The sequence below is a fragment of the Cervus elaphus genome, chromosome 33 (assembly GCF_910594005.1).
Source record: "Cervus elaphus chromosome 33, mCerEla1.1, whole genome shotgun sequence".
In the NCBI taxonomy this organism is placed as follows: domain Eukaryota; kingdom Metazoa; phylum Chordata; class Mammalia; order Artiodactyla; family Cervidae; genus Cervus; species Cervus elaphus.
Window position 1 is genome coordinate 8,294,453 of NC_057847.1, and position 27,440 is coordinate 8,321,892.

At 57.6% G+C, this 27,440-nt stretch overlaps 1 long non-coding RNA gene and 4 pseudogenes across 1 annotated transcript; all 5 read left to right on the forward strand.

Annotated features, from left to right (window-relative positions):
- Positions 1 to 4,289: 4,289 nt before the first annotated feature.
- Positions 4,290 to 4,408, forward strand: LOC122688740 (annotated as a pseudogene).
- A 4,031-nt stretch (positions 4,409 to 8,439) lies between these two features.
- LOC122688487 lies at positions 8,440 to 21,183 on the forward strand. The gene is made up of 3 exons (XR_006339474.1): positions 8,440 to 8,504; positions 16,140 to 16,225; positions 21,140 to 21,183. It is a non-coding gene; the product is annotated as an uncharacterized LOC122688487 (long non-coding RNA).
- LOC122688741 lies at positions 10,648 to 10,766 on the forward strand (annotated as a pseudogene).
- Positions 17,007 to 17,125, forward strand: LOC122688743 (annotated as a pseudogene).
- Positions 21,184 to 23,365: 2,182 nt separating the features above from the next.
- Positions 23,366 to 23,484, forward strand: LOC122688744 (annotated as a pseudogene).
- Positions 23,485 to 27,440: the final 3,956 nt, after the last annotated feature.

The following is a 27,440-nucleotide window of genomic DNA, read 5'->3' on the forward strand; positions in this document are numbered from 1 at the left end:
GAGGAAGTCTTGGGGACCCCACGGGGGACTGCCAGCCCCGGGGCACCGCGTCCAGCCTGGGCCGCCCCAAGGGAACGCCCCCTCCCTTGGGGAAGCGGCTTCTTCCGCAGGGCCTCTCTCTGGGGTGGTCACGGTTGTGCCAGTGTGTCTGTCTCGGATCGGATGCCATCCTCTCTCCCGTGTCTGTCTCCCTCTGTCTGTCTCCACCTGTGTGTGTGTGTGTGTGTGTGTGTGTGTGTGTGTGTGTGTGTGTGTGTGTGTGTGTGTGTGTGTGTGTGTGTGTCCGCGCGCGTGTCTGTCTTCATCTCCCTCTGGCCGTCTGGGAGTCTGTCTCTGAACCTTCATCTCTTTCTGCCTCTGAGTCTCCTGACCCCCGGCCTCTCACAGGCGCTGTGGGTCTGGCTCTGGCTGAGGAGCTTGCGCCGGCCGGCTGTCTCCCTTGGCCTGGGTGCGTGCGAGTGTCTGTGTGTGTGTCCGTGTCCGTGCCCCTGCCTGTCGCTCGTCCGCTCTCTCAGGAAGGTCCTGTGCTTGGCGGGCGGCGTGGGGACAAGGGGGGGCCGCGGTCGGGCGAAGGGGCGGGGCTGCCGCGCTCCAGTCGCCGGCGGCGGCCGGCCCGCCCGCAAGCCAGACACCTCTGGGGCCACTTGGGCCTGAGCAGCGATCCGGAGGGGTGGGTGGGGGACCCGAGCGGGGGGCGGGCCTGGAGAGGCCCAGGGTGGGTGGGCGCCCAGACCTCCGCGCCCCTCACGCCAACCCGCAGCCCAGGCCTGCACGCCTAACCGGCCGCTCGTGGTCCCGGCAACCCTCCGGGCCCCCGGGCCGGGCCAGGCTTGCTTGCCAGGGTGGCGGTGTGCGGGGACGGGGCGGCGTCGGCCGGGCTGCCGGGCCTGGCCGGCCCGAGTTCGGTCGCTGGTCGTGCGGCTCAAGTGCAGCGCGCGCCCCGTGGAAAGGTGCGGCCCGGGCTGGCTCGACCGGCACGTCAGAGCGAGAGGGAGGCGCAGCGCAGGGCTTTGAAGGCGCCTGGCGCCAGCCGCCTCCCTCTGATGAGATCATACCACCCTGAACGGGCCAGATGTCTTCTGATCTGGGAAACTAAGCAGGGTTAGTTAGTACTTGGATGGGAGACCCCCTAGTAGTTAGGAGCTCCAGGCTTTTGCACAAAGTAGACGACAAGCCAACGTATAGGTGATGAAACGTTTATCGTGAAAAATCCAATGAAACCTGAATTCGAAGATGGTTTATGGCATAGAAGCAAGTGTTTTCCATTAGGTTCCCCCCGCCCCCCCGAATTAACTTGCATGATGGTTTCCCATTAGCATAATGCTTAGTTTTTATTCCTTCTTTCCTTGTCTGTATCCATCTTTTTGCATCATCATGTGGTGCCTTATTGGCATAATTTTCCGCCTTTTGTCTTTTTTGTAACTTTTCGAAAAAGGACTTCTTAGGCATTAACATACTGATATGTCCATAAGGGGGAAAGACTTCTTCCCTACAACTGCATTGAAAAAATTTGAACTTAAGAAAATCTGTTTTAATGTAGCAGAATTATTATTTTATCTTTCCAATCTAGCATTTGTGAAATCCTTAACTGCTGATAAGTGTTCAGGCTTCCCTGGTGGCTCAGCTGGTGAAGAATCCACCTGGCATGCAGGAGACCTGGGTTCGATCCCTGGGTTGCAGAGACCCCCTGGAGAAGGGAACGGCTACCCACTCTAGTATTCGGGCCTGGAGAATTCCATGGACTGTATAGTCCCTGCGTTCGCAGAGTCAGACATGACTGAGCGACTTTCACGGGTCACCAACAACGGTTCAGCCTGAAATAAGAACTTTCAAAAATCTTTGAACACAGACGCTCTAACTTATTTTCCCTCTGGGATCAATATCCTGCATTTACTTTCAGGTTACGTATACACAATAGGCACAGAACTCTCTTATTGTGTCTTTTATTTGCATATAAATTAACAGCCTAGCAAATTTAAAATAGAAACACTAAAGACAGTGTTGCGCAGAGCAATCTCTGTTAAATGCCCCATTATCTCACTGAAGTTCCTATACACATGCAGGGACTGAAGGAGGACAGGAAGATGGCAGAAGAGCAACCCGCGAGCCACTGCTGTGTCTGTGCGCATCAACTACAGACTGCAAGGTAAGGACCGTATTTTACATAAATAGAAACACAGTTACAATTCAGATTTCCTTTTTAAGTTGCCTCCATAATTGGTTTGCAATAGCAACAGATTCTCCCCTTTCTTCATAGCCATACGCCAACACGTATCATTTTTAAAAATCTATTAATGTCAGACAAAACCATCACAATGCTTCAGGAGTGACTTCAAGAAAACTCCAGTCAAGTCACAGTACTCAGGCAGGTGGGTTTAATAAACAAGTCCTAGGTAGATATCAGTCCACCTCAAAGTGGGCAGTAATGTTGGAACACATCTAGGATTTCCTTTTTAAACACATGCTCCAAGGAAAACAGTACTGAATTTACCAGAGGAACGGTAAAAAGAGGACATCACTGGAAGGGAGTTTACACAGCCAGTCTGGCCCTGCGGTCTGACGCTGGGGTGGCATCTATCTGCTCGCTTGGCCCCTGTGTCCCTCGGGGAGGACACGGGCTCGAGAGTGCAGAACAGTATCATCACTAGGACTGCCCGGAGCTGCTGCGAACATCCAGAAAGTTGCACTTGAAGAGTTCTTTAGAGGGCTTCCCTGGGCATCCAGTGGCTGCTCCCAATGCAGGGGCCTGGGTTCCATCTCTGGCCAGTGAACTAGATCCCATACACTGCAAGTAAGAGTTTGCACGCCACAATTAAAGATCCCATGTGTGGCAACCAAGACCTAGTGCAGCTTACAACAAAGAAAAAGGCACCACACGTTCTTTAGAAAGTGCTATAAAAGGCTATGAACGATTGCTTCTTCGAAGCAAATAGTAAAAAATACGTGTATTAGTTGCTCAGTTGTGTCCGAGTCTTTGTGACTCCATGGACTATGTAGCCTTCCAAGTTCCCCTGTCCGTGGAATTCTCTAGGCGAGAATACTGGAAGAGGTCGCCATTCCCTTCTCCAGGCGATCGTCTCAACCCAGCCGTGGAACCCAGGGCTCCTGCATTGCAGACAGATTCTTCACCACCTGAGCCACCAGGGAAGCCCAGGAAATACGTAGACCGGACTCCTATGAATAAAGACAGGTGCCATTAGAGAGAAAATAACCTACTAGGTTCATTTAGTTCTATTATTGCGCTTCTCCTTGGGAGTTAAAAATAAGAGTACTTCTGGAGAACCTGACAAAGCTGTGATTTATCTTAATAAAAGACTTCTGATGGAGATCTTGAAACCTGTTTCCTGAAAGAAATGAGTTATAAATATATTTCTTAAGCCTGGTGGCAACGTTTCTAATGACAGAATTCATCTCCCATGCAGCTCAGTGAGTCCCTGTTTTGAAACAAGAGAATGAATGAAAGCGTTGAGTGCAGCAGCCATGAGGTTCCCTACCATCACAGCTCACAGTAAGGCAAGAAGGATCAAAGTAACTGTTGTCTGTCTGTTTTAGCAGTTGGTGACAATCCAGTAGATCCTGTCTTCAATTCACGTAGAACTCTTTAAGGAAGAGTCTGAAGGCCCTCAGGAAGGTCCCGTGCTTGGCGGGCGGCGTGGGGACAAGGGGGGCCGCGGTGGGGCGAAGGGGCGGGGCTGAGGCGCTCGGGTGGACGGCGCCGGGGGCTCGCGGTGGGTTTGGGCCCCGGGCAGGTGCCGGGCAGGATGGGCGCTCAGGGCCCCGGCTGCGCTATGCCTACGCCGCGGGAGGCTCAGAGGACCGAGGGCCGCGGTCCGCGGCGGGCCCGAATCAGACACCTCCGGGGCCACGTGGCCCTGAGCCTGGATGGCCAGTGGGGCGGGGGGTGGGCGCGGGCGCCGACAGGGGGCGGGCCTGGAGGGGCCCAGGGCGGGAGGGCGCCGAGACCTCCGCGCCCCTCACCCCAACCCCAGGCCCAGGCATGCACGGCCAGCCGGCCACTCGGGGTCCAGGAAGCCCTCCGGGGCCCCGGGCCGGGCCAGGCGGGTTCTGGCCGGGCTTGGCGGTGTGCGGAGGCTGGGCGGCGTCGGGCGGCCGCCGGGCTGCCGGCCCTGGCCGACCGGAGTCCGGTCGCAGGTCGTGCGGCTCAAGTACAGCCCGCGGCCCTTGGAGAGGTGTGGCCGGCTGGCCTGACCGGCAGGCAAGTCAGACCGAAAGGGAGGCGCAAGGCAGGGTTCTTAAGGTTCTTAAGGCGCCTGGCTGCAGCCACCTCCGTCTAGGGCCATACCACCCTGAACGCGCCAGATCTTGTCTGATCTGGGAAGCGAAGCAGGGTCTGGCCTGGTTAGTACTTGGGTGGGAGACCGCCTGGGAATACCGGGTGCTGTAGGCTTCCTGCCTCCCCTGTCCTTTAGCCCTGGCTCCGCCGGCGCGGTTGGCCGCCCCGAGCCCCACCTGCCCCTGGCCCCTCAGAGCCGTCGCCTGCCTTCCAGCCGGCCGGCCAGCCGGCCTGCCGGCGGCCCTCGAACACAGCAGCAGCCCAACTCTTGGGTCCCCGCAGCCCCAGCCCCTCCGCCGGTGGGTGGCCGGGGCCCCGACTCCCGCCGCAGGCCTGGGTTGCCTCCGGATTTGGCTTCCAGGAAACCAGATGACAGTCGGGTCTCCATCTGGGGCTCCCTTGGCATGCCTCAGGCAATCCCGGGGGCTGCCCCAGCCCGAGCCCCAGCCCAGTACTCCCAGGCGACCGTTCGCGCGCGTGCACACACACACACACACACACACACACACACACACACACTCACACACACACACAGAGACAGAGACACACAAAGACACACACAGAAACACACAGACACACCCCGCCCCGGACAGGTGAAGAGCTGCAAAGCACAGGGAAGGGAGACTCAGAAAGAGGGGAGAGAGTCCTAGTCTGGCAGAGACAACCCTCACAACCCTCACGTTCGGTTTCAAAAGCCCCGTGGTCCAGTGAAGAACAGGGCGGATGTAGATAGAGTGGTGGCGGAGTCAGCCAATGCACAGACAGCGAGGGCGGAGCCCGCGCAGCGAGCCTCTGACGGCGGGCGGGCGGCGTGCGACGCAGTCGGGCCCCCTACGCGCTGCGCCCGGAGCGGCGGCGGTCGGTATCGGTGCTGGAGACGGCGGCGGCGACGGTTTCGTGGCGGCCGCGCGCTGCTCTCTGAGCGGCGGGTGGTGGTGCGGCCTAGCCCCTCACTCCTGACACTTCCCCTCCCCCAGCGCACCGCGGTAAGTCGGGGGCCGGGGTGGTGGAGGCCGGAGACCGGCGGGCTCCTCCTCCACTCTGGGAGGGCGGGTGGGCGGGTGCGCGGGGCGTCCCAGGCCCTCTCGGCGCCCCAGTCTCGCGCCCTATCGCGCACCTTCTGCCCTGAGGGAGCGGGCCCCGAGGCCTGGCCCCTGAGGCTCTGAGGAGGGATTGCTCTCTGTGGGGTCTGGGCCCGGGGCTCTGGCGTCAGAGCCTCCCTTGAGTGAGCGTTTCTCGAGCAGGTTGGACTCCTTCATTTGCCCGGCAGTGGTTAGGTGGGCAGGCCCTCTGCGGGAGCAGCGCCTTGAAATCCCGAGGGAGGGTTTCCTCAGCACTTCGCTGATCACCGTGCGGGATTGGGCTTTCTTTGTTTTGGCTTCTCCAAGGAGAGATTTGCAACCCCAGGGGAGGGTGAGTGGGTCGGGAGTTTGTGAGCTTATGAAAACTGCATCTGAGAAAACTAAGGTCATTGAATGGAGTGAAACCTTACTTTTTGTTCTCCCACGTGTCCCGCGTAAAGCTAGGCGAGAAACGGTGTGGTTTCTGGATTACTTACTCTAGGCATAAGGACCTTGGAAATTAAGTCAATGAAGTGTATGAACAATGTTTCTTGAGAATTTGGCACATTCTCTGTGTTTAGAATTGAACCGAAGTATTTTTCATTTGTGTCTTTTACCCAGGAGATACTCATACCACCCCTCCCCAAGATTTAACAATCAAGAATGTCTTCAAACATTGTCAAATGTTACTTGGGAGGCAAAACTGCCTCTCAGTGAGACTGCTGCTGTACAGAGAATAGTCCCAATATTTCAATAAAAACATCTTACCTTTAAAAAAAAGAAGAAGAAGAAAGAGGGAGAGAGAGACAGCAAGAGGACCACACAGGTTCCCCACCCCCAGCCCCACCCCCACGCCTCCACACCCTCCCCCGTCCATCGTGGGTATGCACCCGGCCCCCGGTCGGCCTGACCACAGCCTCGCCCACCGACACCCTCACACACACACTCTCACACACTCACCCTCTGGTCTGGGGGCGGGGGCTGGGTCTTGCCTTAGGGAGCCAAGCTGAAGGGGACCTTTGAGACTTCGGCTGCGAGGAAGTCTTGGGGACCCCACGGGGGACTGCCAGCCCCGGGGCACCGCGTCCAGCCTGGGCCGCCCCAAGGGAACGCCCCCTCCCTTGGGGAAGCGGCTTCTTCCGCAGGGCCTCTCTCTGGGGTGGTCACGGTTGTGCCAGTGTGTCTGTCTCGGATCGGATGCCATCCTCTCTCCCGTGTCTGTCTCCCTCTGTCTGTCTCCACCTGTGTGTGTGTGTGTGTGTGTGTGTGTGTGTGTGTGTGTGTGTCCGCGCGTGTGTCTGTCTTCATCTCCCTCTGGCCGTCTGGGAGTCTGTCTCTGAACCTTCATCTCTTTCTGCCTCTGAGTCTCCTGACCCCCGGCCTCTCACAGGCGCTGTGGGTCTGGCTCTGGCTGAGGAGCTTGCGCCGGCCGGCTGTCTCCCTTGGCCTGGGTGCGTGCGAGTGTCTGTGTGTGTGTCCGTGTCCGTGCCCCTGCCTGTCGCTCGTCCGCTCTCTCAGGAAGGTCCTGTGCTTGGCGGGCGGCGTGGGGACAAGGGGGGGCCGCGGTCGGGCGAAGGGGCGGGGCTGCCGCGCTCCAGTCGCCGGCGGCGGCCGGCCCGCCCGCAAGCCAGACACCTCTGGGGCCACTTGGGCCTGAGCAGCGATCCGGAGGGGTGGGTGGGGGACCCGAGCGGGGGGCGGGCCTGGAGAGGCCCAGGGTGGGTGGGCGCCCAGACCTCCGCGCCCCTCACGCCAACCCGCAGCCCAGGCCTGCACGCCTAACCGGCCGCTCGTGGTCCCGGCAACCCTCCGGGCCCCCGGGCCGGGCCAGGCTTGCTTGCCAGGGTGGCGGTGTGCGGGGACGGGGCGGCGTCGGCCGGGCTGCCGGGCCTGGCCGGCCCGAGTTCGGTCGCTGGTCGTGCGGCTCAAGTGCAGCGCGCGCCCCGTGGAAAGGTGCGGCCCGGGCTGGCTCGACCGGCACGTCAGAGCGAGAGGGAGGCGCAGCGCAGGGCTTTGAAGGCGCCTGGCGCCAGCCGCCTCCCTCTGATGAGATCATACCACCCTGAACGGGCCAGATGTCTTCTGATCTGGGAAACTAAGCAGGGTTAGTTAGTACTTGGATGGGAGACCCCCTAGTAGTTAGGAGCTCCAGGCTTTTGCACAAAGTAGACGACAAGCCAACGTATAGGTGATGAAACGTTTATCGTGAAAAATCCAATGAAACCTGAATTCGAAGATGGTTTATGGCATAGAAGCAAGTGTTTTCCATTAGGTTCCCCCCGCCCCCCCGAATTAACTTGCATGATGGTTTCCCATTAGCATAATGCTTAGTTTTTATTCCTTCTTTCCTTGTCTGTATCCATCTTTTTGCATCATCATGTGGTGCCTTATTGGCATAATTTTCCGCCTTTTGTCTTTTTTGTAACTTTTCGAAAAAGGACTTCTTAGGCATTAACATACTGATATGTCCATAAGGGGGAAAGACTTCTTCCCTACAACTGCATTGAAAAAATTTGAACTTAAGAAAATCTGTTTTAATGTAGCAGAATTATTATTTTATCTTTCCAATCTAGCATTTGTGAAATCCTTAACTGCTGATAAGTGTTCAGGCTTCCCTGGTGGCTCAGCTGGTGAAGAATCCACCTGGCATGCAGGAGACCTGGGTTCGATCCCTGGGTTGCAGAGACCCCCTGGAGAAGGGAACGGCTACCCACTCTAGTATTCGGGCCTGGAGAATTCCATGGACTGTATAGTCCCTGCGTTCGCAGAGTCAGACATGACTGAGCGACTTTCACGGGTCACCAACAACGGTTCAGCCTGAAATAAGAACTTTCAAAAATCTTTGAACACAGACGCTCTAACTTATTTTCCCTCTGGGATCAATATCCTGCATTTACTTTCAGGTTACGTATACACAATAGGCACAGAACTCTCTTATTGTGTCTTTTATTTGCATATAAATTAACAGCCTAGCAAATTTAAAATAGAAACACTAAAGACAGTGTTGCGCAGAGCAATCTCTGTTAAATGCCCCATTATCTCACTGAAGTTCCTATACACATGCAGGGACTGAAGGAGGACAGGAAGATGGCAGAAGAGCAACCCGCGAGCCACTGCTGTGTCTGTGCGCATCAACTACAGACTGCAAGGTAAGGACCGTATTTTACATAAATAGAAACACAGTTACAATTCAGATTTCCTTTTTAAGTTGCCTCCATAATTGGTTTGCAATAGCAACAGATTCTCCCCTTTCTTCATAGCCATACGCCAACACGTATCATTTTTAAAAATCTATTAATGTCAGACAAAACCATCACAATGCTTCAGGAGTGACTTCAAGAAAACTCCAGTCAAGTCACAGTACTCAGGCAGGTGGGTTTAATAAACAAGTCCTAGGTAGATATCAGTCCACCTCAAAGTGGGCAGTAATGTTGGAACACATCTAGGATTTCCTTTTTAAACACATGCTCCAAGGAAAACAGTACTGAATTTACCAGAGGAACGGTAAAAAGAGGACATCACTGGAAGGGAGTTTACACAGCCAGTCTGGCCCTGCGGTCTGACGCTGGGGTAGCATCTATCTGCTCGCTTGGCCCCTGTGTCCCTCGGGGAGGACACGGGCTCGAGAGTGCAGAACAGCATCATCACTAGGACTGCCCGGAGCTGCTGCGAACATCCAGAAAGTTGCACTTGAAGAGTTCTTTAGAGGGCTTCCCTGGGCATCCAGTGGCTGCTCCCAATGCAGGGGCCTGGGTTCCATCTCTGGCCAGTGAACTAGATCCCATACACTGCAAGTAAGAGTTTGCACGCCACAATTAAAGATCCCATGTGTGGCAACCAAGACCTAGTGCAGCTTACAACAAAGAAAAAGGCACCACACGTTCTTTAGAAAGTGCTATAAAAGGCTATGAACGATTGCTTCTTCGAAGCAAATAGTAAAAAATACGTGTATTAGTTGCTCAGTTGTGTCCGAGTCTTTGTGACTCCATGGACTATGTAGCCTTCCAAGTTCCCCTGTCCGTGGAATTCTCTAGGCGAGAATACTGGAAGAGGTCGCCATTCCCTTCTCCAGGCGATCGTCTCAACCCAGCCGTGGAACCCAGGGCTCCTGCATTGCAGACAGATTCTTCACCACCTGAGCCACCAGGGAAGCCCAGGAAATACGTAGACCGGACTCCTATGAATAAAGACAGGTGCCATTAGAGAGAAAATAACCTACTAGGTTCATTTAGTTCTATTATTGCGCTTCTCCTTGGGAGTTAAAAATAAGAGTACTTCTGGAGAACCTGACAAAGCTGTGATTTATCTTAATAAAAGACTTCTGATGGAGATCTTGAAACCTGTTTCCTGAAAGAAATGAGTTATAAATATATTTCTTAAGCCTGGTGGCAACGTTTCTAATGACAGAATTCATCTCCCATGCAGCTCAGTGAGTCCCTGTTTTGAAACAAGAGAATGAATGAAAGCGTTGAGTTCAGCAGCCATGAGGTTCCCTACCGTCACAGCTCACAGTAAGGCAAGAAGGATCAAAGTAACTGTTGTCTGTCTGTTTTAGCAGTTGGTTACCATCCAGTAGATCCTGTCTTCAATTCACGTAGAACTCTTTAAGGAAGAGTCTGAAGGCCCTCAGGAAGGTCCCGTGCTTGGCGGGCGGCGTGGGGACAAGGGGGGCCGCGGTGGGGCGAAGGGGCGGGGCTGAGGCGCTCGGGTGGACGGCGCCGGGGGCTCGCGGTGGGTTTGGGCCCCGGGCAGGTGCCGGGCAGGATGGGCGCTCAGGGCCCCGGCTGCGCTATGCCTACGCCGCGGGAGGCTCAGAGGACCGAGGGCCGCGGTCCGCGGCGGGCCCGAATCAGACACCTCCGGGGCCACGTGGCCCTGAGCCTGGATGGCCAGTGGGGCGGGGGGTGGGCGCGGGCGCCGACAGGGGGCGGGCCTGGAGAGGCCCAGGGCGGGAGGGCGCCGAGACCTCCGCGCCCCTCACCCCAACCCCAGGCCCAGGCATGCACGGCCAGCCGGCCACTCGGGGTCCAGGAAGCCCTCCGGGGCCCCGGGCCGGGCCAGGCGGGTTCTGGCCGGGCTTGGCGGTGTGCGGAGGCTGGGCGGCGTCGGGCGGCCGCCGGGCTGCCGGCCCTGGCCGACCGGAGTCCGGTCGCAGGTCGTGCGGCTCAAGTACAGCCCGCGGCCCTTGGAGAGGTGTGGCCGGCTGGCCTGACCGGCAGGCAAGTCAGACCGAAAGGGAGGCGCAAGGCAGGGTTCTTAAGGTTCTTAAGGCGCCTGGCTGCAGCCACCTCCGTCTAGGGCCATACCACCCTGAACGCGCCAGATCTTGTCTGATCTGGGAAGCGAAGCAGGGTCTGGCCTGGTTAGTACTTGGGTGGGAGACCGCCTGGGAATACCGGGTGCTGTAGGCTTCCTGCCTCCCCTGTCCTTTAGCCCTGGCTCCCCCGGCGCGGTTGGCCGCCCCGAGCCCCACCTGCCCCTGGCCCCTCGCACCCGGCGCGCTCAGAGCCGTCGCCTGCCTTCCAGCCGGCCTGCCGGCGGCCCTCGAACACAGCAGCAGCCCAACTCTTGGGTCCCCGCAGCCCCAGCCCCTCCGCCGGTGGGTGGCCGGGGCCCCGACTCCCGCCGCAGGCCTGGGTTGCCTCCGGATTTGGCTTCCAGGAAACCAGATGACAGTCGGGTCTCCATCTGGGGCTCCCTTGGCATGCCTCAGGCAATCCCGGGGGCTGCCCCAGCCCGAGCCCCAGCCCAGTACTCCCAGGCGACCGTTCGCGCGCGTGCACACACACACACACACACACACACACTCACACACACACACACAGAGACAGAGACACACAAAGACACACACAGAAACACACAGACACACCCCGCCCCGGACAGGTGAAGAGCTGCAAAGCACAGGGAAGGGAGACTCAGAAAGAGGGGAGAGAGTCCTAGTCTGGCAGAGACAACCCTCACAACCCTCACGTTCGGTTTCAAAAGCCCCGTGGTCCAGTGAAGAACAGGGCGGATGTAGATAGAGTGGCGGCGGCGTCTGCCAATGCACAGACAGCGAGGGTGGAGCGCGCGCAGCGAGCCTCTGAAGGCGGGCGGGCGGCGTGCGACGCAGTCGGGCCCCCTACGCGCTGCGCCCGGAGCGGCGGCGGTCGGTATCGGTGCTGGAGACGGCGGCGGCGACGGTTTCGTGGCGGCCGCGCGCTGCTGTCTGAGCGGCGGGTGGTGGTGCGGCCTAGCCCCTCACTCCTGACACTTCCCCTCCCCCAGCGCACCGCGGTAAGTCGGGGGCCGGGGTGGTGGAGGCCGGAGACCGGCGGGCTCCTCCTCCACTCTGGGAGGGCGGGTGGGCGGGTGCGCGGGGCGTCCCAGGCCCTCTCGGCGCCCCAGTCTCGCGCCCTAGCGCGCACCTTCTGCCCTGAGGGAGCGGGCCCCGAGGCCTGGCCCCTGAGGCTCTGAGGAGGGATTGCTCTCTGTGGGGTCTGGGCCCGGGGCTCTGGCGTCAGAGCCTCCCTTGAGTGAGCGTTTCTCGAGCAGGTTGGACTCCTTCATTTGCCCGGCAGTGGTTAGGTGGGCAGGCCCTCTGCGGGAGCAGCGCCTTGAAATCCCGAGGGAGGGTTTCCTCAGCACTTCGCTGATCACCGTGCGGGATTGGGCTTTCTTTGTTTTGGCTTCTCCAAGGAGAGATTTGCAACCCCAGGGGAGGGTGAGTGGGTCGGGAGTTTGTGAGCTTATGAAAACTGCATCTGAGAAAACTAAGGTCATTGAATGGAGTGAAACCTTACTTTTTGTTCTCCCACGTGTCCCGCGTAAAGCTAGGCGAGAAACGGTGTGGTTTCTGGATTACTTACTCTAGGCATAAGGACCTTGGAAATTAAGTCAATGAAGTGTATGAACAATGTTTCTTGAGAATTTGGCACATTCTCTGTGTTTAGAATTGAACCGAAGTATTTTTCATTTGTGTCTTTTACCCAGGAGATACTCATACCACCCCTCCCCAAGATTTAACAATCAAGAATGTCTTCAAACATTGTCAAATGTTACTTGGGAGGCAAAACTGCCTCTCAGTGAGACTGCTGCTGTACAGAGAATAGTCCCAATATTTCAATAAAAACATCTTACCTTTAAAAAAAAGAAGAAGAAGAAAGAGGGAGAGAGAGACAGCAAGAGGACCACACAGGTTCCCCACCCCCAGCCCCACCCCCACGCCTCCACACCCTCCCCCGTCCATCGTGGGTATGCACCCGGCCCCCGGTCGGCCTGACCACAGCCTCGCCCACCGACACCCTCACACACACACTCTCACACACTCACCCTCTGGTCTGGGGGCGGGGGCTGGGTCTTGCCTTAGGGAGCCAAGCTGAAGGGGACCTTTGAGACTTCGGCTGCGAGGAAGTCTTGGGGACCCCACGGGGGACTGCCAGCCCCGGGGCACCGCGTCCAGCCTGGGCCGCCCCAAGGGAACGCCCCCTCCCTTGGGGAAGCGGCTTCTTCCGCAGGGCCTCTCTCTGGGGTGGTCACGGTTGTGCCAGTGTGTCTGTCTCGGATCGGATGCCATCCTCTCTCCCGTGTCTGTCTCCCTCTGTCTGTCTCCACGTGTGTGTGTGTGTGTGTGTGTGTGTGTGTGTGTGTGTGTGTGTGTGTGTCTCCGCGCGCGTGTCTGTCTTCATCTCCCTCTGGCCGTCTGGGAGTCTGTCTCTGAACCTTCATCTCTTTCTGCCTCTGAGTCTCCTGACCCCCGGCCTCTCACAGGCGCTGTGGGTCTGGCTCTGGCTGAGGAGCTTGCGCCGGCCGGCTGTCTCCCTTGGCCTGGGTGCGTGCGAGTGTCTGTGTGTGTGTCCGTGTCCGTGCCCCTGCCTGTCGCTCGTCCGCTCTCTCAGGAAGGTCCTGTGCTTGGCGGGCGGCGTGGGGACAAGGGGGGGCCGCGGTCGGGCGAAGGGGCGGGGCTGCCGCGCTCCAGTCGCAGGCGGCGGCCGGCCCGCCCGCAAGCCAGACACCTCTGGGGCCACTTGGGCCTGAGCAGCGATCCGGAGGGGTGGGTGGGGGACCCGAGCGGGGGGCGGGCCTGGAGAGGCCCAGGGTGGGTGGGCGCCCAGACCTCCGCGCCCCTCACGCCAACCCGCAGCCCAGGCCTGCACGCCTAACCGGCCGCTCGTGGTCCCGGCAACCCTCCGGGCCCCCGGGCCGGGCCAGGCTTGCTTGCCAGGGTGGCGGTGTGCGGGGACGGGGCGGCGTCGGCCGGGCTGCCGGGCCTGGCCGGCCCGAGTTCGGTCGCTGGTCGTGCGGCTCAAGTGCAGCGCGCGCCCCGTGGAAAGGTGCGGCCCGGGCTGGCTCGACCGGCACGTCAGAGCGAGAGGGAGGCGCAGCGCAGGGCTTTGAAGGCGCCTGGCGCCAGCCGCCTCCCTCTGATGAGATCATACCACCCTGAACGGGCCAGATGTCTTCTGATCTGGGAAACTAAGCAGGGTTAGTTAGTACTTGGATGGGAGACCCCCTAGTAGTTAGGAGCTCCAGGCTTTTGCACAAAGTAGACGACAAGCCAACGTATAGGTGATGAAACGTTTATCGTGAAAAATCCAATGAAACCTGAATTCGAAGATGGTTTATGGCATAGAAGCAAGTGTTTTCCATTAGGTTCCCCCCGCCCCCCCGAATTAACTTGCATGATGGTTTCCCATTAGCATAATGCTTAGTTTTTATTCCTTCTTTCCTTGTCTGTATCCATCTTTTTGCATCATCATGTGGTGCCTTATTGGCATAATTTTCCGCCTTTTGTCTTTTTTGTAACTTTTCGAAAAAGGACTTCTTAGGCATTAACATACTGATATGTCCATAAGGGGGAAAGACTTCTTCCCTACAACTGCATTGAAAAAATTTGAACTTAAGAAAATCTGTTTTAATGTAGCAGAATTATTATTTTATCTTTCCAATCTAGCATTTGTGAAATCCTTAACTGCTGATAAGTGTTCAGGCTTCCCTGGTGGCTCAGCTGGTGAAGAATCCACCTGGCATGCAGGAGACCTGGGTTCGATCCCTGGGTTGCAGAGACCCCCTGGAGAAGGGAACGGCTACCCACTCTAGTATTCGGGCCTGGAGAATTCCATGGACTGTATAGTCCCTGCGTTCGCAGAGTCAGACATGACTGAGCGACTTTCACGGGTCACCAACAACGGTTCAGCCTGAAATAAGAACTTTCAAAAATCTTTGAACACAGACGCTCTAACTTATTTTCCCTCTGGGATCAATATCCTGCATTTACTTTCAGGTTACGTATACACAATAGGCACAGAACTCTCTTATTGTGTCTTTTATTTGCATATAAATTAACAGCCTAGCAAATTTAAAATAGAAACACTAAAGACAGTGTTGCGCAGAGCAGTCTCTGTTAAATGCCCCATTATCTCACTGAAGTTCCTATACACATGCAGGGACTGAAGGAGGACAGGAAGATGGCAGAAGAGCAACCCGCGAGCCACTGCTGTGTCTGTGGGCATCAACTACAGACTGCAAGGTAAGGACCGTATTTTACATAAATAGAAACACAGTTACAATTCAGATTTCCTTTTTAAGTTGCCTCCATAATTGGTTTGCAATAGCAACAGATTCTCCCCTTTCTTCGTAGCCATACGCCAACACGTATCATTTTTAAAAATCTATTCATGTCAGACAAAACCATCACAATGCTTCAGGAGTGACTTCAAGAAAACTCCAGTCAAGTCACAGTACTCAGGCAGGTGGGTTTAATAAACAAGTCCTAGGTAGATATCAGTCCACCTCAAAGTGGGCAGTAATGTTGGAACACATCTAGGATTTCCTTTTTAAACACATGCTCCAAGGAAAACAGTACTGAATTTACCAGAGGAACGGTAAAAAGAGGACATCACTGGAAGGGAGTTTACACAGCCAGTCTGGCCCTGCGGTCTGACGCTGGGGTCGCATCTATCTGCTCGCTTGGCCCCTGTGTCCCTCGGGGAGGACACGGGCTCGAGGGTGCAGAACAGTATCATCACTAGGACTGCCCGGAGCTGCTGCGAACATCCAGAAAGTTGCACTTGAAGAGTTCTTTAGAGGGCTTCCCTGGGCATCCAGTGGCTGCTCCCAATGCAGGGGCCTGGGTTCCATCTCTGGCCAGTGAACTAGATCCCATACACTGCAAGTAAGAGTTTGCACGCCACAATTAAAGATCCCATGTGTGGCAACCAAGACCTAGTGCAGCTTACAACAAAGAAAAAGGCACCACACGTTCTTTAGAAAGTGCTATAAAAGGCTATGAACGATTGCTTCTTCGAAGCAAATAGTAAAAAATACGTGTATTAGTTGCTCAGTTGTGTCCGAGTCTTTGTGACTCCATGGACTATGTAGCCTTCCAAGTTCCCCTGTCCGTGGAATTCTCTAGGCGAGAATACTGGAAGAGGTCGCCATTCCCTTCTCCAGGCGATCGTCTCAACCCAGCCGTGGAACCCAGGGCTCCTGCATTGCAGACAGATTCTTCACCACCTGAGCCACCAGGGAAGCCCAGGAAATACGTAGACCGGACTCCTATGAATAAAGACAGGTGCCATTAGAGAGAAAATAACCTACTAGGTTCATTTAGTTCTATTATTGCGCTTCTCCTTGGGAGTTAAAAATAAGAGTACTTCTGGAGAACCTGACAAAGCTGTGATTTATCTTAATAAAAGACTTCTGATGGAGATCTTGAAACCTGTTTCCTGAAAGAAATGAGTTATAAATATATTTCTTAAGCCTGGTGGCAACGTTTCTAATGACAGAATTCATCTCCCATGCAGCTCAATGAGTCCCTGTTTTGAAACAAGAGAATGAATGAAAGCGTTGAGTTCAGCAGCCATGAGATTCCCTACCGTCACAGCTCACAGTAAGGCAAGAAGGATCAAAGTAACTGTTGTCTGTCTGTTTTAGCAGTTGGTTACCATCCAGTAGATCCTGTCTTCAATTCACGTAGAACTCTTTAAGGAAGAGTCTGAAGGCCCTCAGGAAGGTCCCGTGCTTGGCGGGCGGCGTGGGGACAAGGGGGGCCGCGGTGGGGCGAAGGGGCGGGGCTGAGGCGCTCGGGTGGACGGCGCCGGGGGCTCGCGGTGGGTTTGGGCCCCGGGCAGGTGCCGGGCAGGATGGGCGCTCAGGGCCCCGGCTGCGCTATGCCTACGCCGCGGGAGGCTCAGAGGACCGAGGGCCGCGGTCCGCGGCGGGCCCGAATCAGACACCTCCGGGGCCACGTGGCCCTGAGCCTGGATGGCCAGTGGGGCGGGGCGTGGGCGCGGGCGCCGACAGGGGGCGGGCCTGGAGAGGCCCAGGGCGGGAGGGCGCCGAGACCTCCGCGCCCCTCACCCCAACCCCAGGCCCAGGCATGCACGGCCAGCCGGCCACTCGGGGTCCAGGAAGCCCTCCGGGGCCCCGGGCCGGGCCAGGCGGGTTCTGGCCGGGCTTGGCGGTGTGCGGAGGCTGGGCGGCGTCGGGCGGCCGCCGGGCTGCCGGCCCTGGCCGACCGGAGTCCGGTCGCAGGTCGTGCGGCTCAAGTGCAGCCCGCGGCCCTTGGAGAGGTGTGGCCGGCTGGCCTGACCGGCAGGCAAGTCAGACCGAAAGGGAGGCGCAAGGCAGGGTTCTTAAGGTTCTTAAGGCGCCTGGCTGCAGCCACCTCCGTCTAGGGCCATACCACCCTGAACGCGCCAGATCTTGTCTGATCTGGGAAGCGAAGCAGGGTCTGGCCTGGTTAGTACTTGGGTGGGAGACCGCCTGGGAATACCGGGTGCTGTAGGCTTCCTGCCTCCCCTGTGCTTTAGCCCTGGCTCCCCCGGCGCGGTTGGCCGCCCCGAGCCCCACCTGCCCCTGGCCCCTCAGAGCCGTCGCCTGCCTTCCAGCCGGCCGGCCAGCCGGCCTGCCGGCGGCCCTCGAACACAGCAGCAGCCCAACTCTTGGGTCCCCGCAGCCCCAGCCCCTCCGCCGGTGGGTGGCCGGGGCCCCGACTCCCGCCGCAGGCCTGGGTTGCCTCCGGATTTGGCTTCCAGGAAACCAGATGACAGTCGGGTCTCCATCTGGGGCTCCCTTGGCATGCCTCAGGCAATCCCGGGGGCTGCCCCAGCCCGAGCCCCAGCCCAGTACTCCCAGGCGACCGTTCGCGCGCGTGCACACACACACACACACACACACACTCACACACACACACACAGAGACAGAGACACACAAAGACACACACAGAAACACACAGACACACCCCGCCCCGGACAGGTGAAGAGCTGCAAAGCACAGGGAAGGGAGACTCAGAAAGAGGGGAGAGAGTCCTAGTCTGGCAGAGACAACCCTCACAACCCTCACGTTCGGTTTCAAAAGCCCCGTGGTCCAGTGAAGAACAGGGCGGATGTAGATAGAGTGGCGGCGGCGTCTGCCAATGCACAGACAGCGAGGGTGGAGCGCGCGCAGCGAGCCTCTGAAGGCGGGCGGGCGGCGTGCGACGCAGTCGGGCCCCCTACGCGCTGCGCCCGGAGCGGCGGCGGTCGGTATCGGTGCTGGAGACGGCGGCGGCGACGGTTTCGTGGCGGCCGCGCGCTGCTCTCTGAGCGGCGGGTGGTGGTGCGGCCTAGCCCCTCACTCCTGACACTTCCCCTCCCCCAGCGCACCGCGGTAAGTCGGGGGCCGGGGTGGTGGAGGCCGGAGACCGGCGGGCTCCTCCTCCACTCTGGGAGGGCGGGTGGGCGGGTGCGCGGGGCGTCCCAGGCCCTCTCGGCGCCCCAGTCTCGCGCCCTAGCGCGCGCCTTCTGCCCTGAGGGAGCGGGCCCCGAGGCCTGGCCCCTGAGGCTCTGAGGAGGGATTGCTCTCTGTGGGGTCTGGGCCCGGGGCTCTGGCGTCAGAGCCTCCCTTGAGTGAGCGTTTCTCGAGCAGGTTGGACTCCTTCATTTGCCCGGCAGTGGTTAGGTGGGCAGGCCCTCTGCGGGAGCAGCGCCTTGAAATCCCGAGGGAGGGTTTCCTCAGCACTTCGCTGATCACCGTGCGGGATTGGGCTTTCTTTGTTTTGGCTTCTCCAAGGAGAGATTTGCAACCCCAGGGGAGGGTGAGTGGGTCGGGAGTTTGTGAGCTTATGAAAACTGCATCTGAGAAAACTAAGGTCATTGAATGGAGTGAAACCTTACTTTTTGTTCTCCCACGTGTCCCGCGTAAAGCTAGGCGAGAAACGGTGTGGTTTCTGGATTACTTACTCTAGGCATAAGGACCTTGGAAATTAAGTCAATGAAGTGTATGAACAATGTTTCTTGAGAATTTGGCACATTCTCTGTGTTTAGAATTGAACCGAAGTATTTTTCATTTGTGTCTTTTACCCAGGAGATACTCATACCACCCCTCCCCAAGATTTAACAATCAAGAATGTCTTCAAACATTGTCAAATGTTACTTGGGAGGCAAAACTGCCTCTCAGTGAGACTGCTGCTGTACAGAGAATAGTCCCAATATTTCAATAAAAACATCTTACCTTTAAAAAAAAGAAGAAGAAGAAAGAGGGAGAGAGAGACAGCAAGAGGACCACACAGGTTCCCCACCCCCAGCCCCACCCCCACGCCTCCACACCCTCCCCCGTCCATCGTGGGTATGCACCCGGCCCCCGGTCGGCCTGACCACAGCCTCGCCCACCGACACCCTCACACACACACTCTCACACACTCACCCTCTGGTCTGGGGGCGGGGGCTGGGTCTTGCCTTAGGGAGCCAAGCTGAAGGGGACCTTTGAGACTTCGGCTGCGAGGAAGTCTTGGGGACCCCACGGGGGACTGCCAGCCCCGGGGCACCGCGTCCAGCCTGGGCCGCCCCAAGGGAACGCCCCCTCCCTTGGGGAAGCGGCTTCTTCCGCAGGGCCTCTCTCTGGGGTGGTCACGGTTGTGCCAGTGTGTCTGTCTCGGATCGGATGCCATCCTCTCTCCCGTGTCTGTCTCCCTCTGTCTGTCTCCACGTGTGTGTGTGTGTGTGTGTGTGTGTGTGTGTGTGTGTGTGTGTGTGTGTGTGTGTCTCCGCGCGCGTGTCTGTCTTCATCTCCCTCTGGCCGTCTGGGAGTCTGTCTCTGAACCTTCATCTCTTTCTGCCTCTGAGTCTCCTGACCCCCGGCCTCTCACAGGCGCTGTGGGTCTGGCTCTGGCTGAGGAGCTTGCGCCGGCCGGCTGTCTCCCTTGGCCTGGGTGCGTGCGAGTGTCTGTGTGTGTGTCCGTGTCCGTGCCCCTGCCTGTCGCTCGTCCGCTCTCTCAGGAAGGTCCTGTGCTTGGCGGGCGGCGTGGGGACAAGGGGGGGCCGCGGTCGGGCGAAGGGGCGGGGCTGCCGCGCTCCAGTCGCCGGCGGCGGCCGGCCCGCCCGCAAGCCAGACACCTCTGGGGCCACTTGGGCCTGAGCAGCGATCCGGAGGGGTGGGTGGGGGACCCGAGCGGGGGGCGGGCCTGGAGAGGCCCAGGGTGGGTGGGCGCCCAGACCTCCGCACCCCTCACGCCAACCCGCAGCCCAGGCCTTCACGCCTGACCGGCCTCTCGTGGTCCCGGCAACCCTCCGGGCCCCCGGGCCGGGCCAGGCTTGCTTGCCAGGGTGGCGGTGTGCGGGGACGGGGCGGCGTCGGCCGGGCTGCCGGGCCTGGCCGGCCCGAGTTCGGTCGCTGGTCGTGCGGCTCAAGTGCAGCGCGCGCCCCGTGGAAAGGTGCGGCCCGGGCTGGCTCGACCGGCACGTCAGAGCGAGAGGGAGGCGCAGCGCAGGGCTTTGAAGGCGCCTGGCGCCAGCCGCCTCCCTCTGATGAGATCATACCACCCAGAACGGGCCAGATGTCTTCTGATCTGGGAAACTAAGCAGGGTTAGTTAGTACTTGGATGGGAGACCCCCTAGTAGTTAGGAGCTCCAGGCTTTTGCACAAAGTAGACGACAAGCCAACGTATAGGTGATGAAACGTTTATCGTGAAAAATCCAATGAAACCTGAATTCGAAGATGGTTTATGGCATAGAAGCAAGTGTTTTCCATTAGGTTCCCCCCGCCCCCCGAATTAACTTGCATGATGGTTTCCCATTAGCATAATGCTTAGTTTTTATTCCTTCTTTCCTTGTCTGTATCCATCTTTTTGCATCATCATGTGGTGCCTTATTGGCATAATTTTCCGCCTTTTGTCTTTTTTGTAACTTTTCGAAAAAGGACTTCTTAGGCATTAACATACTGATATGTCCATAAGGGGGAAAGACTTCTTCCCTACAACTGCATTGAAAAAATTTGAACTTAAAAAAATCTGTTTTAATGTAGCAGAATTATTATTTTATCTTTCCAATCTAGCATTTGTGAAATCCTTAACTGCTGATAAGTGTTCAGGCTTCCCTGGTGGCTCAGCTGGTGAAGAATCCACCTGGCATGCAGGAGACCTGGGTTCGATCCCTGGGTTGCAGAGACCCCCTGGAGAAGGGAACGGCTACCCACTCTAGTATTCGGGCCTGGAGAATTCCATGGACTGTATAGTCCCTGCGTTCGCAGAGTCAGACATGACTGAGCGACTTTCACGGGTCACCAACAACGGTTCAGCCTGAAATAAGAACTGTCAAAAATCTTTGAACACAGACGCTCTAACTTATTTTCCCTCTGGGATCAATATCCTGCATTTACTTTCAGGTTACGTATACACAATAGGCACAGAACTCTCTTATTGTGTCTTTTATTTGCATATAAATTAACAGCCTAGCAAATTTAAAATAGAAACACTAAAGACAGTGTTGCGCAGAGCAGTCTCTGTTAAATGCCCCATTATCTCACTGAAGTTCCTATACACATGCAGGGACTGAAGGAGGACAGGAAGATGGCAGAAGAGCAACCCGCGAGCCACTGCTGTGTCTGTGCGCATCAACTACAGACTGCAAGGTAAGGACCGTATTTTACATAAATAGAAACACAGTTACAATTCAGATTTCCTTTTTAAGTTGCCTCCATAATTGGTTTGCAATAGCAACAGATTCTCCCCTTTCTTCGTAGCCATACGCCAACACGTATCATTTTTAAAAATCTATTAATGTCAGACAAAACCATCACAATGCTTCAGGAGTGACTTCAAGAAAACTCCAGTCAAGTCACAGTACTCAGGCAGGTGGGTTTAATAAACAAGTCCTAGGTAGATATCAGTCCACCTCAAAGTGGGCAGTAATGTTGGAACACATCTAGGATTTCCTTTTTAAACACATGCTCCAAGGAAAACAGTACTGAATTTACCAGAGGAACGGTAAAAAGAGGACATCACTGGACGGGAGTTTACACAGCCAGTCTGGCCCTGCGGTCTGACGCTGGGGTAGCATCTGTCTGCTCGCTTGGCCCCTGTGTCCCTCGGGGAGGACACGGGCTCGAGAGTGCAGAACAGTATCATCACTAGGACTGCCCGGAGCTGCTGCGAACATCCAGAAAGTTGCACTTGAAGAGTTCTTTAGAGGGCTTCCCTGGGCATCCAGTGGCTGCTCCCAATGCAGGGGCCTGGGTTCCATCTCTGGCCAGTGAACTAGATCCCATACACTGCAAGTAAGAGTTTGCACGCCACAATTAAAGATCCCATGTGTGGCAACCAAGACCTAGTGCAGCTTACAACAAAGAAAAAGGCACCACACGTTCTTTAGAAAGTGCTATAAAAGGCTATGAACGATTGCTTCTTCGAAGCAAATAGTAAAAAATACGTGTATTAGTTGCTCAGTTGTGTCCGAGTCTTTGTGACTCCATGGACTATGTAGCCTTCCAAGTTCCCCTGTCCGTGGAATTCTCTAGGCGAGAATACTGGAAGAGGTCGCCATTCCCTTCTCCAGGCGATCGTCTCAACCCAGCCGTGGAACCCAGGGCTCCTGCATTGCAGACAGATTCTTCACCACCTGAGCCACCAGGGAAGCCCAGGAAATACGTAGACCGGACTCCTATGAATAAAGACAGGTGCCATTAGAGAGAAAATAACCTACTAGGTTCATTTAGTTCTATTATTGCGCTTCTCCTTGGGAGTTAAAAATAAGAGTACTTCTGGAGAACCTGACAAAGCTGTGATTTATCTTAATAAAAGACTTCTGATGGAGATCTTGAAACCTGTTTCCTGAAAGAAATGAGTTATAAATATATTTCTTAAGCCTGGTGGCAACGTTTCTAATGACAGAATTCATCTCCCATGCAGCTCAGTGAGTCCCTGTTTTGAAACAAGAGAATGAATGAAAGCGTTGAGTTCAGCAGCCATGAGGTTCCCTACCGTCACAGCTCACAGTAAGGCAAGAAGGATCAAAGTAACTGTTGTCTGTCTGTTTTAGCAGTTGGTTACCATCCAGTAGATCCTGTCTTCAATTCACGTAGAACTCTTTAAGGAAGAGTCTGAAGGCCCTCAGGAAGGTCCCGTGCTTGGCGGGCGGCGTGGGGACAAGGGGGGCCGCGGTGGGGCGAAGGGGCGGGGCTGAGGCGCTCGGGTGGACGGCGCCGGGGGCTCGCGGTGGGTTTGGGCCCCGGGCAGGTGCCGGGCAGGATGGGCGCTCAGGGCCCCGGCTGCGCTATGCCTACGCCGCGGGAGGCTCAGAGGACCGAGGGCCGCGGTCCGCGGCGGGCCCGAATCAGACACCTCCGGGGCCACGTGGCCCTGAGCCTGGATGGCCAGTGGGGCGGGGGGTGGGCGCGGGCGCCGACAGGGGGCGGGCCTGGAGAGGCCCAGGGCGGGAGGGCGCCGAGACCTCCGCGCCCCTCACCCCAACCCCAGGCCCAGGCATGCACGGCCAGCCGGCCACTCGGGGTCCAGGAAGCCCTCCGGGGCCCCGGGCCGGGCCAGGCGGGTTCTGGCCGGGCTTGGCGGTGTGCGGAGGCTGGGCGGCGTCGGGCGGCCGCCGGGCTGCCGGCCCTGGCCGACCGGAGTCCGGTCGCAGGTCGTGCGGCTCAAGTACAGCCCGCGGCCCTTGGAGAGGTGTGGCCGGCTGGCCTGACCGGCAGGCAAGTCAGACCGAAAGGGAGGCGCAAGGCAGGGTTCTTAAGGTTCTTAAGGCGCCTGGCTGCAGCCACCTCCGTCTAGGGCCATACCACCCTGAACGCGCCAGATCTTGTCTGATCTGGGAAGCGAAGCAGGGTCTGGCCTGGTTAGTACTTGGGTGGGAGACCGCCTGGGAATACCGGGTGCTGTAGGCTTCCTGCCTCCCCTGTCCTTTAGCCCTGGCTCCCCCGGCGCGGTTGGCCGCCCCGAGCCCCACCTGCCCCTGGCCCCTCGCACCCGGCGCGCTCAGAGCCGTCGCCTGCCTTCCAGCCGGCCTGCCGGCGGCCCTCGAACACAGCAGCAGCCCAACTCTTGGGTCCCCGCAGCCCCAGCCCCTCCGCCGGTGGGTGGCCGGGGCCCCGACTCCCGCCGCAGGCCTGGGTTGCCTCCGGATTTGGCTTCCAGGAAACCAGATGACAGTCGGGTCTCCATCTGGGGCTCCCTTGGCATGCCTCAGGCAATCCCGGGGGCTGCCCCAGCCCGAGCCCCAGCCCAGTACTCCCAGGCGACCGTTCGCGCGCGTGCACACACACACACACACACACACACACACACACACACACACACACTCACACACAGAGACAGAGACACACAAAGACACACACAGAAACACACAGACACACCCCGCCCCGGACAGGTGAAGAGCTGCAAAGCACAGGGAAGGGAGACTCAGAAAGAGGGGAGAGAGTCCTAGTCTGGCAGAGACAACCCTCACAACCCTCACGTTCGGTTTCAAAAGCCCCGTGGTCCAGTGAAGAACAGGGCGGATGTAGATAGAGTGGTGGCGGAGTCAGCCAATGCACAGACAGCGAGGGCGGAGCCCGCGCAGCGAGCCTCTGAAGGCGGGCGGGCGGCGTGCGACGCAGTCGGGCCCCCTACGCGCTGCGCCCGGAGCGGCGGCGGTCGGTATCGGTGCTGGAGACGGCGGCGGCGACGGTTTCGTGGCGGCCGCGCGCTGCTCTCTGAGCGGCGGGTGGTGGTGCGGCCTAGCCCCTCACTCCTGACACTTCCCCTCCCCCAGCGCACCGCGGTAAGTCGGGGGCCGGGGTGGTGGAGGCCGGAGACCGGCGGGCTCCTCCTCCACTCTGGGAGGGCGGGTGGGCGGGTGCGCGGGGCGTCCCAGGCCCTCTCGGCGCCCCAGTCTCGCGCCCTAGCGCGCACCTTCTGCCCTGAGGGAGCGGGCCCCGAGGCCTGGCCCCTGAGGCTCTGAGGAGGGATTGCTCTCTGTGGGGTCTGGGCCCGGGGCTCTGGCGTCAGAGCCTCCCTTGAGTGAGCGTTTCTCGAGCAGGTTGGACTCCTTCATTTGCCCGGCAGTGGTTAGGTGGGCAGGCCCTCTGCGGGAGCAGCGCCTTGAAATCCCGAGGGAGGGTTTCCTCAGCACTTCGCTGATCACCGTGCGGGATTGGGCTTTCTTTGTTTTGGCTTCTCCAAGGAGAGATTTGCAACCCCAGGGGAGGGTGAGTGGGTCGGGAGTTTGTGAGCTTATGAAAACTGCATCTGAGAAAACTAAGGTCATTGAATGGAGTGAAACCTTACTTTTTGTTCTCCCACGTGTCCCGCGTAAAGCTAGGCGAGAAACGGTGTGGTTTCTGGATTACTTACTCTAGGCATAAGGACCTTGGAAATTAAGTCAATGAAGTGTATGAACAATGTTTCTTGAGAATTTGGCACATTCTCTGTGTTTAGAATTGAACCGAAGTATTTTTCATTTGTGTCTTTTACCCAGGAGATACTCATACCACCCCTCCCCAAGATTTAACAATCAAGAATGTCTTCAAACATTGTCAAATGTTACTTGGGAGGCAAAACTGCCTCTCAGTGAGACTGCTGCTGTACAGAGAATAGTCCCAATATTTCAATAAAAACATCTTACCTTTAAAAAAAAGAAGAAGAAGAAAGAGGGAGAGAGAGACAGCAAGAGGACCACACAGGTTCCCCACCCCCAGCCCCCCCCCCACGCCTCCACACCCTCCCCCGTCCATCGTGGGTATGCACCCGGCCCCCGGTCGGCCTGACCACAGCCTCGCCCACCGACACCCTCACACACACACTCTCACACACTCACCCTCTGGTCTGGGGGCGGGGGCTGGGTCTTGCCTTAGGGAGCCAAGCTGAAGGGGACCTTTGAGACTTCGGCTGCGAGGAAGTCTTGGGGACCCCACGGGGGACTGCCAGCCCCGGGGCACCGCGTCCAGCCTGGGCCGCCCCAAGGGAACGCCCCCTCCCTTGGGGAAGCGGCTTCTTCCGCAGGGCCTCTCTCTGGGGTGGTCACGGTTGTGCCAGTGTGTCTGTCTCGGATCGGATGCCATCCTCTCTCCCGTGTCTGTCTCCCTCTGTCTGTCTCCACGTGTGTGTGTGTGTGTGTGTGTGTGTGTGTGTGTGTGTGTGTGTGTGTCTCCGCGCGCGTGTCTGTCTTCATCTCCCTCTGGCCGTCTGGGAGTCTGTCTCTGAACCTTCATCTCTTTCTGCCTCTGAGTCTCCTGACCCCCGGCCTCTCACAGGCGCTGTGGGTCTGGCTCTGGCTGAGGAGCTTGCGCCGGCCGGCTGTCTCCCTTGGCCTGGGTGCGTGCGAGTGTCTGTGTGTGTGTCCGTGTCCGTGCCCCTGCCTGTCGCTCGTCCGCTCTCTCAGGAAGGTCCTGTGCTTGGCGGGCGGCGTGGGGACAAGGGGGGGCCGCGGTCGGGCGAAGGGGCGGGGCTGCCGCGCTCCAGTCGCAGGCGGCGGCCGGCCCGCCCGCAAGCCAGACACCTCTGGGGCCACTTGGGCCTGAGCAGCGATCCGGAGGGGTGGGTGGGGGACCCGAGCGGGGGGCGGGCCTGGAGAGGCCCAGGGTGGGTGGGCGCCCAGACCTCCGCGCCCCTCACGCCAACCCGCAGCCCAGGCCTGCACGCCTAACCGGCCGCTCGTGGTCCCGGCAACCCTCCGGGCCCCCGGGCCGGGCCAGGCTTGCTTGCCAGGGTGGCGGTGTGCGGGGACGGGGCGGCGTCGGCCGGGCTGCCGGGCCTGGCCGGCCCGAGTTCGGTCGCTGGTCGTGCAGCTCAAGTGCAGCGCGCGCCCCGTGGAAAGGTGCGGCCCGGGCTGGCTCGACCGGCACGTCAGAGCGAGAGGGAGGCGCAGCGCAGGGCTTTGAAGGCGCCTGGCGCCAGCCGCCTCCCTCTGATGAGATCATACCACCCTGAACGGGCCAGATGTCTTCTGATCTGGGAAACTAAGCAGGGTTAGTTAGTACTTGGATGGGAGACCCCCTAGTAGTTAGGAGCTCCAGGCTTTTGCACAAAGTAGACGACAAGCCAACGTATAGGTGATGAAACGTTTATCGTGAAAAATCCAATGAAACCTGAATTCGAAGATGGTTTATGGCATAGAAGCAAGTGTTTTCCATTAGGTTCCCCCCGCCCCCCCGAATTAACTTGCATGATGGTTTCCCATTAGCATAATGCTTAGTTTTTATTCCTTCTTTCCTTGTCTGTATCCATCTTTTTGCATCATCATGTGGTGCCTTATTGGCATAATTTTCCGCCTTTTGTCTTTTTTGTAACTTTTCGAAAAAGGACTTCTTAGGCATTAACATACTGATATGTCCATAAGGGGGAAAGACTTCTTCCCTACAACTGCATTGAAAAAATTTGAACTTAAGAAAATCTGTTTTAATGTAGCAGAATTATTATTTTATCTTTCCAATCTAGCATTTGTGAAATCCTTAACTGCTGATAAGTGTTCAGGCTTCCCTGGTGGCTCAGCTGGTGAAGAATCCACCTGGCATGCAGGAGACCTGGGTTCGATCCCTGGGTTGCAGAGACCCCCTGGAGAAGGGAACGGCTACCCACTCTAGTATTCGGGCCTGGAGAATTCCATGGACTGTATAGTCCCTGCGTTCGCAGAGTCAGACATGACTGAGCGACTTTCACGGGTCACCAACAACGGTTCAGCCTGAAATAAGAACTTTCAAAAATCTTTGAACACAGACGCTCTAACTTATTTTCCCTCTGGGATCAATATCCTGCATTTACTTTCAGGTTACGTATACACAATAGGCACAGAACTCTCTTATTGTGTCTTTTATTTGCATATAAATTAACAGCCTAGCAAATTTAAAATAGAAACACTAAAGAC